Raw genomic sequence first — 13,504 nt, 5'->3', positions numbered from 1 at the left:
ATGAATAAACAATTTACAGAAGAGGAAACCCTGAGTCAAAGAACATAAGAAAAGATGTTCAACCCCACTAGCATTAGGAAATGCAAATTAAAACAGCAATAAGTCATTTCATACCTGTAAGACTGGCAAAAATAAAACGTCTAACAATACCAAGGATACGGATGATGTGAAGGAAATGGGAACTCCATATATTGTTGATGAGAGTTTAAATTGGCTCAAACATTTTAGAGAACAATGTGTCAAGATCTAGTAAAACTGAGGATGTCCTATGATCTAGCAATTTCATCTCCAGGGAGCTATGAGTGCCTAATGGGGCATTTATGAGGATATTCTGTGAAGCACTGATTATAATATTAAGTAAGCAAATGTAAAAAATTCAACTGTCCCTAAAGAGGGAAATAAATTATTAAGTGGTTCTATTATATATGTGCAGCTAGAATAAATGAACTAGACCTAATGGATAAATCTCAAAAATACAATAAACAAAGAAAGTTGTATAAGAATACGTATATACAATACCATTTACATAAATTTAAAAAATATTTAGAATAGTATACTATTTAAACTATTTTACGGAGAGTTTACATACACATAGTATATAAATATAAATATATATACATATTAGTGGTGATTCTGCTTCCCAGGGGATATTTGGCAATGTCTGGAGGCAGTTTTGGTTGACTTGGGTTGGGGGTGGGAGGTTGGGGACAGGATGGTGGTGCTGTCGGCATTTGGTGAGTAGAGGCCAGGGATGCTGCTAAACATCCTACAAGGCACAGGACAGACCCTGCGACAAAGGATGGCCTGGACCAAAATGCCGACCGTGTCCAGGCTGAGAAGCCCTGCTATATACTCACAGGTGGTGAAGATACAAACACGCACCGGCAGTGGATGCCATACAAAAGCATCAGGCACGGCACACCTGCTACGGAACGGTGGGAAGAGGAATGAACCTTTGGCTGATTCTGTTAACATTTTATTCTTCAAAGGGAGTGAGAGTGAAAGATAGGCAAAACAAAACTAAACTAAACCCCAAGCTGTGATAGTAAAAAAGTGCTTAAAAAGCAGAAAGTTACAGGAGCTCTAGGTTCTGGGATGTTTTGACACTAATCTTCTCTTTCTGTAGGTTCAGCGTGAGCCTCTGCAAACAGGAAACACTTCCTTCACTTTGTCTTCTTCAAAAGCAATAACCACATATTCAAAAGAGGAAGAAGGAAACAGCTTGCATTTTGAACAGCCATTTTATGTTATTAGTTGTAAGGAGATTTTCAAAGGAAGTAAAATTTCTTGTGAAAATTAATAACTAATTTTCCAACTGAGAGCAGTAAACATTTGTTAACGGTTCATCAAGTGGAAGTCACATGGAGTAGAACTCCACCTCTAAAGGCCTTGGCGGGTTTCTGAAGGGACGATCAGGTCAGGCAGTGTCTATACCGAGAAGCCTGGTCAGAAGAGCCCCCCAGGGTCCTCTGGGGCACTTGCAGCTCCCACGGGAGAGAGGAGCAAGGTGCACGGTCAGGTCCTTGCTCCCGTGGAGCTCCTGATCTCCTCGGGGAAGGCATGACACCCAGAAAGGGAAAAGCCAGAAGCAGGCCAGAAGGTCTATAACCAGGAAGGAAGCCACAAGGCATCAGTTAAAGGGCATAGCCAAAGCTCGGGGGGTAGAACTTCAAAGAGGATGGGGGCTTAGCGGAGTTTTAGAGGATGAGGATGATTTCAACAATGGAGAGGAAAACCAGGCATTTTTGTCAAAGACATTTTTGTTCAAAGACAGGGGACTGAGAATGGGTTTATTCCTACTTCAAGGGCCAAAGCAATGCTAAGGAGAAATAACAGAGGAACGAAAAACAGAGGATGCTGAGTGACTGAGAGCAGAGTCTCCAGAGCCAAAGTACCTGGGTTCAAATCCCAGCTCTGCCACTTATTATGTGAACTTAGGCTTCAGTGTTTTTTTTTTTTAAACTTCTCTGAACCTCAGTTTTCTCATCTGTATTATGGGAATAATAACTACACTCACCTCATAAGGCTATGAGAAATAACTGAGTTAATATATGTAAAGCATTTAAAACAGAGCTTGAAAACTTCTAAAAGCTTATTACATATATATTAGCTATTATTACCATCTAATATTTGCATTGTATCTTACAGTGGTATTTCTTGTCTTCCCAGCTACACTACAGCACTCTGGAGAGCTGCATTGGGGGTAAGATTTGCATGAAACTCCCCAGGTGGCCGGCACAGTGCAGCCTGAGCTGAATCCCCAGCAAAGAATGATTACAGAGCAGGCACAATGAATGTGATGGTTTAGAACAATAAAAATTCTTTCCAAAAGCATCCTCATCTTATTTTTAAAAGGTCAGTCACTGGGAAAAAAAAAATGCATCCTTTATTCTCCATCTTTGGTGATCTGAAACCCTTTATCAGAGTGCTAGGTTTTGAACTGCAAAGCAGGCGGGGCCACCTCCACGGCACTATCTGTGGCTGCCTGCGGACCATGTTGGGAAGATTCTGGGGGAGGGTACGGGTTCATCAGGAAACAGTGACATGACTGCTTAGTGATACCTGCCTTGGGCACGGAGGAGGCGAGGTGGCACCTATACAGGAACTACTAACCCTGCTGTAGACCATGGCTGTCCAGTATTTTCCACATCATGGCACACACAGAAAGATATATTTGTGTGACACACAGGACAGAGGAAGCTGCATGCAACCAGCCTGGCAGCTTCAGGCCCTTCCCAGCTGCCCCAAAGGCTGAAGGGATCAATACCTCATCAGGCCATCTGTGACCGTGACACAGTGTTCGGGAAGTTCCGCCACAGACCCGAAGGAAATACTTCTACATTTAATGCGAGCAATTTACACTGGGGACGGGCTACCATGGAGTTCAGACGCAGAGGAGAGCAGATTGTTTCAGGTGCATCAGTTAAGGTAAAATCAACGGAATTATTGAGTGTCTACTCAAGTACCTGGTACTACCAGAAGCCATGAAGCTAAAAAGAGAACTAAGACAATGTCTGAGCCTTCTCGAAGCTTCCCAGTCTGGTATCCTAACCATTAAATTGCTTTTTCTTTTTCTTCCAGGTTACTCGTAACACCCTCTGCTTGATCAGTGGTGCCTCCTCCGCTCTCCGCCCGCCCTGACCCCTGGCCGCACTGGGCCCTACCGTGCCCCTCCTGACACCCCTCTCTGGCTTCTGTGGAATCACACTTTCTTGGTCTTTGAAGCCGTCTGGTCACACCCCGAGCGCCCCTCAGAGACGCCTTCTCCGGTTCATGGCCTTTATACGCTGGTGTCCCTTAAGGTTCTGTAAGGATTATTCCTCTTCTCTCTCCACGTCTGTCCCCAGCTTTTGGTCTCCCTGCGTGTGGCGGAGACTCGTACCCGCCTTCCCCTCCAGGTGCTGCCCCTCAGGGCCACGTGACCAGCTCTCCTGACGCGTCCCCTCCGGTGTTCCAGAGACGCGTCAAACGGAGCGCGGCCCCGACAGCACTCATTGTCAACCCCGTACCTCTTCCTCTGTCCCCAGTCTTGGGGAGTGACATCGATGTCCATCCACAGCACAAGCCAGCTCACCAGGCTCTGGTAATTATAGCTCCTAAATACCTTTGGAATCCATCCATTTCTCTCCACCCTGACTCTCTCACTGTCCTATTGTAGATCGCCATCAAGGGCGGGCATGGCTTCAGAGTGATTTTCCTGAGATACAAATCTCACCACGTCACCTCTCTACTTGAAAACTCTTCAACCGTCCCCCGTTGCCTTTTCATTAATCTTAAAATACTTTTTTTCTTCATTAATAGCAATCGCAAAATCACTACTCGGTAACATACTTCTATAAAAAAAACCTTTTCCAAAACAGAAAAATAATTAATGAGAAGGCTGTCATTATTTCCTATTTTTGTAAACTTCTTTTGTGTGACTTAAAACGGAATAGAGTTGGATTCTCGTATCTGCTTCTGCAGTCAATTCTGTTACACGCTACTCTGGCTTCTGAAGTATATTAAAAAAACTAGCCACGTATAGATATATAGTTAGAAAAAAAAATCGGAGTATACTAAGAGCCTTTTCAGATAATCGTAGATATTCTTCTTTGATACTACTCAAGCCCCTACTGGTTTTAGGATGCAGTTCAGGTTCCTCACCAGGGCTCGCCAGCCTCTTGTTTACCATTCCAGTGGCCTTCCTCACCACGCCCGCCTCGCATTCTCGACTCCTGCCCGGAAGGCTTCTCTACTGCCCCGAGTGCGGGGTGAGCTGCTCCTCTCATGTACCCTCACATCTCACTGCACCTTTGCAAGGACAGCGCTTGGTACATTGCACTTCAGTGACGTGCCCCCTGGTGGGAATCTCACGGCAGGTGACGAGCCCCACGAAGGCTGAGATTATTCATCTGGTCTCTGTAGACCCAGCCTTGCCTGCCACCTGGCATATTCAAGTCCGCAAGAAATATCTGCTGAATGACTAAATCGTGGACAAATACACAGCAAAGCATATTGCTGAGATAAGTTCTATGGGATTCTCCTCAGCAAAGACCTCACAGTTCGTTGTAATACAGGCCCTAGTGTCAGGCCAGACAGGGTGGGAGGGGATGACGCAAGGAGGCTCAGAGAGCAGAGCACACCACGTGGCTGATATGGTCTTTAAGGGCGCGAGGCACCTTCTCCCTCTAACACTGGAACCAGTAGTTTCAAAGGACCACCGCTGAGAGACTGCAAATGGGGACTCCTCGCAGAAGGGGGCATCCGTAACGCACTGGACTGCTGCTGAGGGCCCCTTGGCGGCTACAGCTCGCAGTGTAACTATGGATATGCTCGGCTTCGTTCCTTTACCTTTTACGCGCAGTGCACTGCACTGGGGCCAGGTAAAGAGTGCTGTGACACACAGAGAAGTGACTAATTTCCTACGGCCCTGGAAGAGCTTAGCTGAGTTGACCAAACAAAGGCACATTAGAAAGTAAACAAGAGGCACTGAAGAGGCAGCGTGTGACTAAGGGCTACGTGAGCGGTATCTTATTAGACTTAGAACTAACAATAAGCACTACCAACGTAGAGGAGAGGAACATTGCCAGAGGCTGCTGCCATCAGCGATAGCTTCATGGCAAAACCCGAAAACAAAGGAAAAGAAAGAAAAACAAAACAAACCCCATTACCAGCACCACACACGCAAACTAGCAATACATTCATCACATGGATGAAAGATGGAGGGGCAGTCACAAGGCCGAGAATAAACCCCATCACATGCGTGGAAAGCAATTCAAGGGTCACGCCGTAGGAATGTGAACAGTAGAAGCGCGCAGGAGATGGAAGCTGGCCACGTCGTGTGAAGTGCCACGTCCTCACGTTTGCACAGACGCCATGGAAACAGTCATTAGAGTATCCTTCTGGGCTGCTGGGCAGTGAGCAGTCTTAGTAGGTGCTGGGAGAAAATAATCAGCTAGAGGGAAACTAGATGGTGACTTGAACACAATCCCAGGCTAGTTTTACAGCTCTCAGTTCCACCTTTTCTTTGTGGTTTATCGGCTAGTCTGGGGGGTTCAGACACTTTGTATTGTACTATCCTTCTCAGCAAAACACAAAGCAGTTTCCACCGCAGTGAGATCAGTGAACAGCAGACGCTGCTGCTCTCTGCCGTGGCTCTGATGGCCAGAGCTCTGGGCACCACGGCACTGTCTGTCCTTTCCATCGTTGGGTTCGGAGGGCTGTGGCCACAGGTGCTGGTCTAGGGATTGAACTAGGGAGGCGGTGAGGAGGCATCCAGAGAGTCTACTCTCAGGAATCTGCCACAGCCCAACACGCAACTCAAAGGCTCGGCCACCGCTGCCCCCTGCAAGGAACACTCCAACTGGTGCGCGCCGCCAGACGTGCATCCTGCGTCCTCTGTGTTGAGCCATGACTTGTCTCTTGACAGGCCGGGGCCTCCCACCACAGCTGATCCTATTTCTCCCAAGACATGGGTACGGTTTTCACAACAGGCAGAGGAAAGGACTCTGGAGAAAGAGTAGCAGACTTCAGATTCTCCCGGCAATGGGCTCCCCGCGTCCGGGGGGCGAGGAAGGAGAGCGGTGCTGGGAACACGCTGGGCCAGACAATGCTCACGTCTGCCGTGCTTCCTCAAGGCTGGCTGACTCTCCTCTAAAGGGGACCTTCTCCTCCATGGACAGTCAGGATCAAAGGTGTCCCCACCTTTTGGGGGGAGGTTTGGTTTTGCTTTTGGTAGAGAATGGGGACGCTCAGTCTCTTGTGAGGAGGAGGTGGTGGGGAGGGGCACTGAGCTCCCCAGGCGGGGGACGTCTGCTGTAGGAAGATGACACCTCTCTCTTGCTTTAAGGCTTTTTTACTATCTTAATCTGATTTACGTGCTTGTGAACACTGAACACAAGTTAGTAAGAACTGCACAGAATAAGATACAGCTTCCTTGAAAACATGAAGGAAAGAGCCCCTTTTGGCACAGGGATGACTGACGTCTGCGTTACATCTTTTGTTTCCTCCCTTCTTTGCTGGCCAATTTTCTGGTCATTTCTTCTGCTCCTTAACCTTAGCTCTACGCAGCAATTACTAAATAAATGTCAAAATTAAAATTAGTTCTGGTACTTGTTGCCAGTCAATGTTTGGAGAGAAGAAGAGGTGAAACTTGTTACTAAAAATGAGACTGGCGATTCCTCAGGATTTCCCCTCTCTTTACATGTCCCCCCGCAGAGCGGTCACTCATTTTCGCCCTTCAGCCATCACCTCTCACCCCCTTAATCGTCCTTCAACCAACGCTGGGCCAGGGCGGACAGCACCGCCTGAAAGCCCGGGGACCCTTCTGGACCCAACTCTCTCCCCGATAAATCAAATCCGGCCATTCCTCAAGTACCGCTGACTTCTCCCTTCAAGCGGGTCTGCCACTGTTTAAGTCTTTGTCGTCCTCCTCTGAGATTAAGCCCACAGCCTCTTAGATGACATCACCGCCACTAATACAGGCCTTGGCTTATGGTGCTTCCCAGATACTGCATTTGTTACAAACGGAAGGTTTCTGGCAACGCTGCGCTGAGCAGGTCTGTTGGTGACATTTTTCTAACAGCGTTGGCTCACTTTGTGTCTCTGTGTCACATTCTGGTAATTCTCGCAATACTTCAAGCTTCTTCATTTCTATTGCATCTGTTAGGCTGATCTGAGACCAGTGATCTCTGACGTTACTGCTGTAATTGTGTGGGGGTGACAGCAACACTGGGGCCTTATTTTAAGAAACTGCACAGCCACCTCAACCTTCAGCGCCCACCGCCCTGATCCGTCGGTGGCCGTCAGCATCGAGGTGAGACACTCCACCAGCATAAAGATTATGACTCCTTGGGCTTCCCTGGTGGCGCAGTGGTTGAGAGTCCGCCTGCCAGTGCAGGGGACACGGGTTCGAGCCCTGGTCTGGGAAGATCCCACGTGCCGCGGAGCGACTGGGCCCGTGAGCCACAACTACTGAGCCTGCGCGTCCGGAGCCTGTGCAACAAGAGAGGCCGCGATAGTGAGAGGCCTGCGCACCGCGATGAAGAGTGGCCCCCACTTGCCACAACTAGAGAGAGCCCTCGCACAGAAACGAAGACCCAACATGGCAAAAATAAATAAGTTAAAAGATTATGACTCCTTGGAGGCTCAGAGGATGGTGAGCATTTTTTAGCAATAATGTATTTTTTGATTAAGGTATACACATTTTTAAAGATATAATGCTATTGCACACTTAATAGACTACAGTGTAGTGTAAACATAACTTTTATATGCACTAGGAAACCAAAAAATTCGTGGGACTCACTTCATCGCAATGCTTGCTTTAATGCGGTGGTCTGGAACCGAACCTGCACTGTCTCCAAGGTGTGCCTGTATTGTCTCCATCCAACCTGCACACCACGGCGGGTGAGTTGTGCATGAGTTACCCCACCAAGGCCTTTCACAACACCACTGCCTCAACTGAAAATCTTACTGCATCACATCTAGATTATTCTGTCCTGTTTTGAACGTCCTCCAAAACCAGCCTCATCCTAACTACTTCTTACCTCTTCCCTGCATATCCTTCCACTGACTGTGTCCCTCACTTATTCAGACCACATTTGCTCAAATCGTGTCTCTTACCTAAAATGCCCTCCCTTGTCCCCTACGACCATCTGCCGCCCTACAGGTTTGTACAGGGTCCAGTTCTTGTTTTGTGCCTCTAACTGGCTTCTTTCTTGACAATCCAAATCCTTACTGGTCTCCCTGTCCGCTGAACTTCTACAGAACTAGGTCAAGTTGCCAATCTAAGAGAATGTAACACTGAGTCTAGGTTTCCTCATCTGTAAAACAGAAAACTGGACTAGATGATCCTTAAACTAATAATTATTAGTTGCTTCTTCCTAATCAGTATATTAAAGAATGTCTTGAAAGTCAAGCAGTTCTCTCTCAAAAAGAGACCTTCACTGTTGCAGCAGAAGCCCAGTGGCCTCCTGCCAGAGCTGTTGCAGGAGGGATGCCCAGACAGATACTGGTCTAGACACCCTCCATTTTATAACCTCCAGTACTGCTTATGAGTGTTACCTGCACTGATCAAGGAGCTCTAACGAGCATCTCTAATGAACAAGGATCCTTGAGCAACCACCCCTACTAGACGGCAGCGATGGACAGTTCATGAATGAGGAATGTGGATTTGTGGAAGTGAAGTGCTGACTTTCACAGTGGTCTCTCACAGCCCAAAGCCCACGCTCTGAACTACCAATGAAACCTGCACCTGCACCCCTCACCCCACCCTGGGAATCCAGGCGCAACAAGGGTGCATACACCACCATCACTTAAAAGAGTATGATTTTTGGGGCTTCCCTGGTGGCGCAGTGGTTGGGAGCCTGCCTGCCGATGCAGGGGATGCGGGTTCGTGCCCCGGTCCGGGAGGATCCCGCATTCCGCGGAGCGGCTGGGCCCGTGAGCCATGGCCGCTGAGCCTGTGCGTCCGGAGCCTGTGCTCCGCAATGGGAGAGGCCACAACGGTGAGAGGCCCGCGTATCGAAAAAAAAAAAAAAAAAAGTATGATTTAAAAAAAAATCTTGGTATTGCTGATCTGTGCTCTAATCTCATGCGGGAGATCATGACTCATGAGTCTGAAAATTCCTGTACTCTTGCTGCTTTCTTCACAAAGCCACATCTGTCACCCACAGCGAAAGACTGCAGGGTCTGAAGCTGGGGTGGGTTCCATGAAATTCAAGGCTTCTTGAGATGATCAGAAGGAGTTTTCCTGAGACACTCACAGGTAGTCCAGGGGTCTGTCCTGCACTAGAATTGTATTCTGGTTTTAAAACCCACAGGGATGGCTTTTTTTGAGGAGGAAAAATTTACAAAATGATTATAGGGACACTTTTTCTAATATTCCCCTGTTTGACATTATGTCTGCTTCAAGGTACATCTCTAAATTCATTCACGGTTTTAAAAAGTGATTAATAAATGAGAAAATAAAAAATTATGAAAAGAATTAGGATTGCTGATAACTTCTATCTCTCCAAAATACCAAGTATGTCATCATCGTTTACTTGTTTCCTTAAGTACCATGAGATTATACCACACTCTTCTTTCTCATGAAGACCAAGGCGGAATGGAAAATAGAAATGATTTTCTCGAGGTCACTTAATGAGTCAGCCTTGGAAAGGGATTAGAATTTATATTGATCCTATCTTTCTGTTCTGACATTTGTCAAAAAGGTCAGTATGACCAACTACAAGAGCACCAAAAACATAACAGTAGTTTCTGCAAGGAGGTACAGATTGAGATAAACAGCTTAGCTTTAATTTCACTTGAAAATAGAGTTCTTACACCTAATTTTCATTTAATTTGCAGATTTTTATCAACCAAGCACTAGTAACTTATTCTGCACCTGATTCTACACACTTCATACTCATAAAAGAAAAAAGTCATAAAAGAACTAACTCTAACTGATTAGATTGCTTTGTTGACAAGGCAGCACAGCAACTTGAAAAGGATGGTTTTTAAATCAAATTGCACCAAAACGTGAAAGAGCAAAGCTAAAAAGGAAAAGTGCTGAGAAGCATGCCACATGCCCGTGTGCTGTCTTCAAGGCTGCTTGGGTTCATCTTGGCTGAGAACGTGCTCCCTTTGGACCCAAGGTGGACCCCATTTTCTACACACACAGACACACACACACAGACACACACAGACGTGCTCCCTTTGGATTCAAGGTGGACTCCTTTGCTACACACACACACACACACACACACACACACACACACACACATACACACACAGGTTTAGGTATACAGTTTTCAGGGCTCCACTCCTGACACTTTCTTGACCCTCCATGGCTGGGCGAGGGGCTTCTCCTAGAAGAGGACTCGTGACATTTTGCTATAACTGCCTCTTCCTACTCTCAGCTCAGGGAGAGGAAAGATTGTGCTGTCTCGTCTGCTGTGGTACTCCCCAGAGCCTGGCTGAACACTAAATAAATCTTGTGGAAAGGATGTTAATGGAAACTAAGAGGTGAGTAAGCAGCTTCCTCAGAGACCTAGCCAGATGAAGGGGCAGTGACAGACACTGGCTCCATGGGGTGGCACTCGCCAGGATGAAGGACAGTCAGACATGCTGCCACATGGACAAACCTCAAAAACATGAGGCCATGTGAAAGACACCCATCACAAAGGACCCAAAAGTATATGACTAGATTCAATGTCCAGAATAGGCCCATCTAGAGAGTCAGAAGATAGATGGGTGGTTGCTCAGGGAGAGGTGGGTGGTAGGACTGGGGAGTGACTGCTAATGGGAAGAGTCTCTTTTTGAGGTAATACCAGTGTTCTAAAATTCAGTGTGGTGACGGTGGGATAACTCTGTGAGTACACTATAATTCACTGAATTGTACTCTCTTTTTTGGCCATGCCGCGCAGCTTGCAGGATCTTAGTTCCCCGACCAGGGATCGAACCTAGGCCCTGGCAGTGACAGTGCAGAGTCCTAACCGCTGGACCACCAGGGAATTCCCTGAGCTGTACTCTTTAAAGAGATGAACTATACGGTATGTGAATTCGATCTCAATAAAGTTATTAAAAAACTTTAAAAAAAAATGAGAACCTGAGAGCACTTTTAATACACTAAAAATATTTTACTACATTAAAAATCCTTGATTAATAAAAGGAACTCACATGATTTGCAAGGCAGATGTGACTCATAATAATGTATACGTTAGATGTTACCTAACAACGATTGCTGGGGTGGATAAAGAGAAAATTTTCACAGCCACAAAATGTTTCTAAGTGAGGGTGAGAGAATACACCTCACCCTCACTTAGAAACTTAGCTAACAATTCAACCAAATACTGAGAAAATAACTGAAATGCACGTGTGAATAATGGTGAGCTGCTGTAGGCATCAACATTCTCTCCTTGCAGGTCACATAAGCTGCTCGTTACTGCAAACAGAGGTGATAATCAATCAGGAAACACAGGCAGCCGGAGGAAGTGAAGAGGTAATGAAAAAAATGGGCACCAAACGACTTCGCTGCTTTGTTGACAAAATTCCCGCTTGGCTTAAACCAAGCATGATGAGTTCCTAGTGGGCTTCACCGTAATTCTACTTCTAGAGTAAATGGAGATTTTACAGAAATACCTTAGAAAGTCTTATCACCAAAGTTTATGTTGTGGTATATGATGGCATTATCACCATCAGCCAACAGAGAGAATGGTGGTCACACAAGTAACAGACGATCACAACTCAGAGAATACAGACTTCCCGGGAAACAGAGCTGCTTGGAAAGCTGCTGGCCCCATAATCTTCTAGAGCAGGGGCTGGGCAAAGTTCTTCTGTAAAAGGTCAGGTAGTAAATGTTTTAGGTTTTGAAGACCAATAGGCAAAATCAAAGATATTACGTAGGTGCTTACAGAGCCACTAAAAATGTAAAAACCATTCTCAGCATCGGGTTTGGCCCGTGGGCCATAGCCTACTGACCCTTGTTCTACAGGTTACAAGTTTTAAAGAGTAGCAACTACCCGGTTAGCTCCTAAATCAGGACTCTCTCTCAAACCTCCTGAGAGCCCAAAGCAGATCCCCAATGCAATCAGAATAACTAATATTTGACAGATCTTTCTGGTATATCAAGTAATTTTGCATAAATTATTTTATCCTCATGACAACCCTATTAGACTGTGCACAGATCTCCCTGTGAACCCAGTGTTGATTCCTTAACTGCAAATTTCTTCCCCTTTTCATTTATATTCTGCTTTTCTATCGTGATGGCATCATGATCAGCAAAGAGGGGAATCCATGCTAAGAAGCTGCAGAGCCTCCTGCAGCAACCCTGCTGTTCAAATGTTCATCATTACAGGGCATTTCAGTGACTGTTCTGGAGGTGTGAACGCACAGAGGCTTGCAGAGCTTGACTGTGGCCATGTAGTCTCATGCAGTGAGGACATGCTGCCTCACCACCAGAACTCAGAGAATCCTCACCATCTCCTGACTGGTCTTCTTCCTCTAGTATCAGCTTTCTCAAGGGTATTCATGTCATGGCCAAAGTAGTCTTTTTTATTTATTTATTTATTTATTTATTTATTTATTTATTTGGCTGCATTGGCTCTTAGTTGCGGTGGGCGGGCTCCTTAGTTGCAGCTCGCAGGCTCCTTAGCTGTGGCATGCGAACTTAGTTGCGGCATGCGTGTGGGATCTAGTTCCCTGACCAGGGACGGAACCCGGGCGCCACCAGGCAAGTCCCCAAAGTAATCTTTATTAAAGACAAATCTGGGGCTTCCCCGGTGGCGCAAGGGTTGAGAGTCCACCTGCCGATGCAGGGGACACGGGTCCGTGCCCCGGTCCGGGAAGATCCCACATGCCGCGGAGCGGCTAGGCCCGTGAGCCATGGCCGCTGAGCCTGCGCTCCGTAACAGGAGAGGCCCCAACAGGGAGAGGCCCGCGTACCGCAGGAAAAAAAAAAAAAAAAAAGACAAATCTAACTTACTCTTCTGCATAAAGCCTTCACTGACTCACTACTTCTAGCAGGACGAAAGAAAAAACACTCCTCAGTGTAGCACAAGACCCCCGATGTCCTGGCCTCGGCTTTCTCTCCAGCCTCTCTTTCACTGCTTCCTCCTTAGGGAAGCTCTGAACGTAGGCAAATGCAGTCACTTGTGTGCCCACAGCTGTCTCGAGCCCTTGTGCTTTTTCTCACACGGTTCTCTAGGCCTGAAATGCCTGCCTGAGTGCTGGTCTCTTCCAGATTCCCCTCAACCACATAGGGCTTTGCTGAGTCCCTCAGGGAGAACCAGGACTCTTTTGCTGGTGCAAACTCCAATAGAAACCTAGCACTTCGTATTGACTCATCTCTCTTCCCCCAGGGGCTGCAGGCTTCCTGAAGGCCAGGGCAGCGCCATCTTCTCCCTCAGGGCTGCACACTGCAGTGGAACCAAAAGAGGCATCAATAAGTGGAGCACACAGCTCCTGTCCTTCAAGAATTCAAATGCTACTTGGTGAACGAATAAAGCACAAGCCCATGAAAAGTTACGTAACAGTCCCAGCAGTGGAA

General features: G+C 46.8%; 1 protein-coding gene and 1 non-coding gene across 2 annotated transcripts in view; both read right to left on the bottom strand.

The window, feature by feature from the left end:
- Window positions 1-13,504, bottom strand: part of UBAC2 (UBA domain containing 2) — a 173,986-nt gene that overhangs the window by 17,946 nt on the left and 142,536 nt on the right.
- On the bottom strand, window positions 10,899-10,970 carry TRNAD-GUC (transfer RNA aspartic acid (anticodon GUC)). Its single transcript has one exon. It is a non-coding gene; the product is annotated as a tRNA-Asp (tRNA).

The sequence above is a fragment of the Physeter macrocephalus genome, chromosome 13 (genome assembly GCF_002837175.3).
Source record: "Physeter macrocephalus isolate SW-GA chromosome 13, ASM283717v5, whole genome shotgun sequence".
Lineage (NCBI taxonomy): Eukaryota > Metazoa > Chordata > Mammalia > Artiodactyla > Physeteridae > Physeter > Physeter macrocephalus.
The sequence above is the reverse complement of the archived record's forward strand: the minus strand, read 5'-3'. Positions and strand labels throughout refer to the sequence as shown.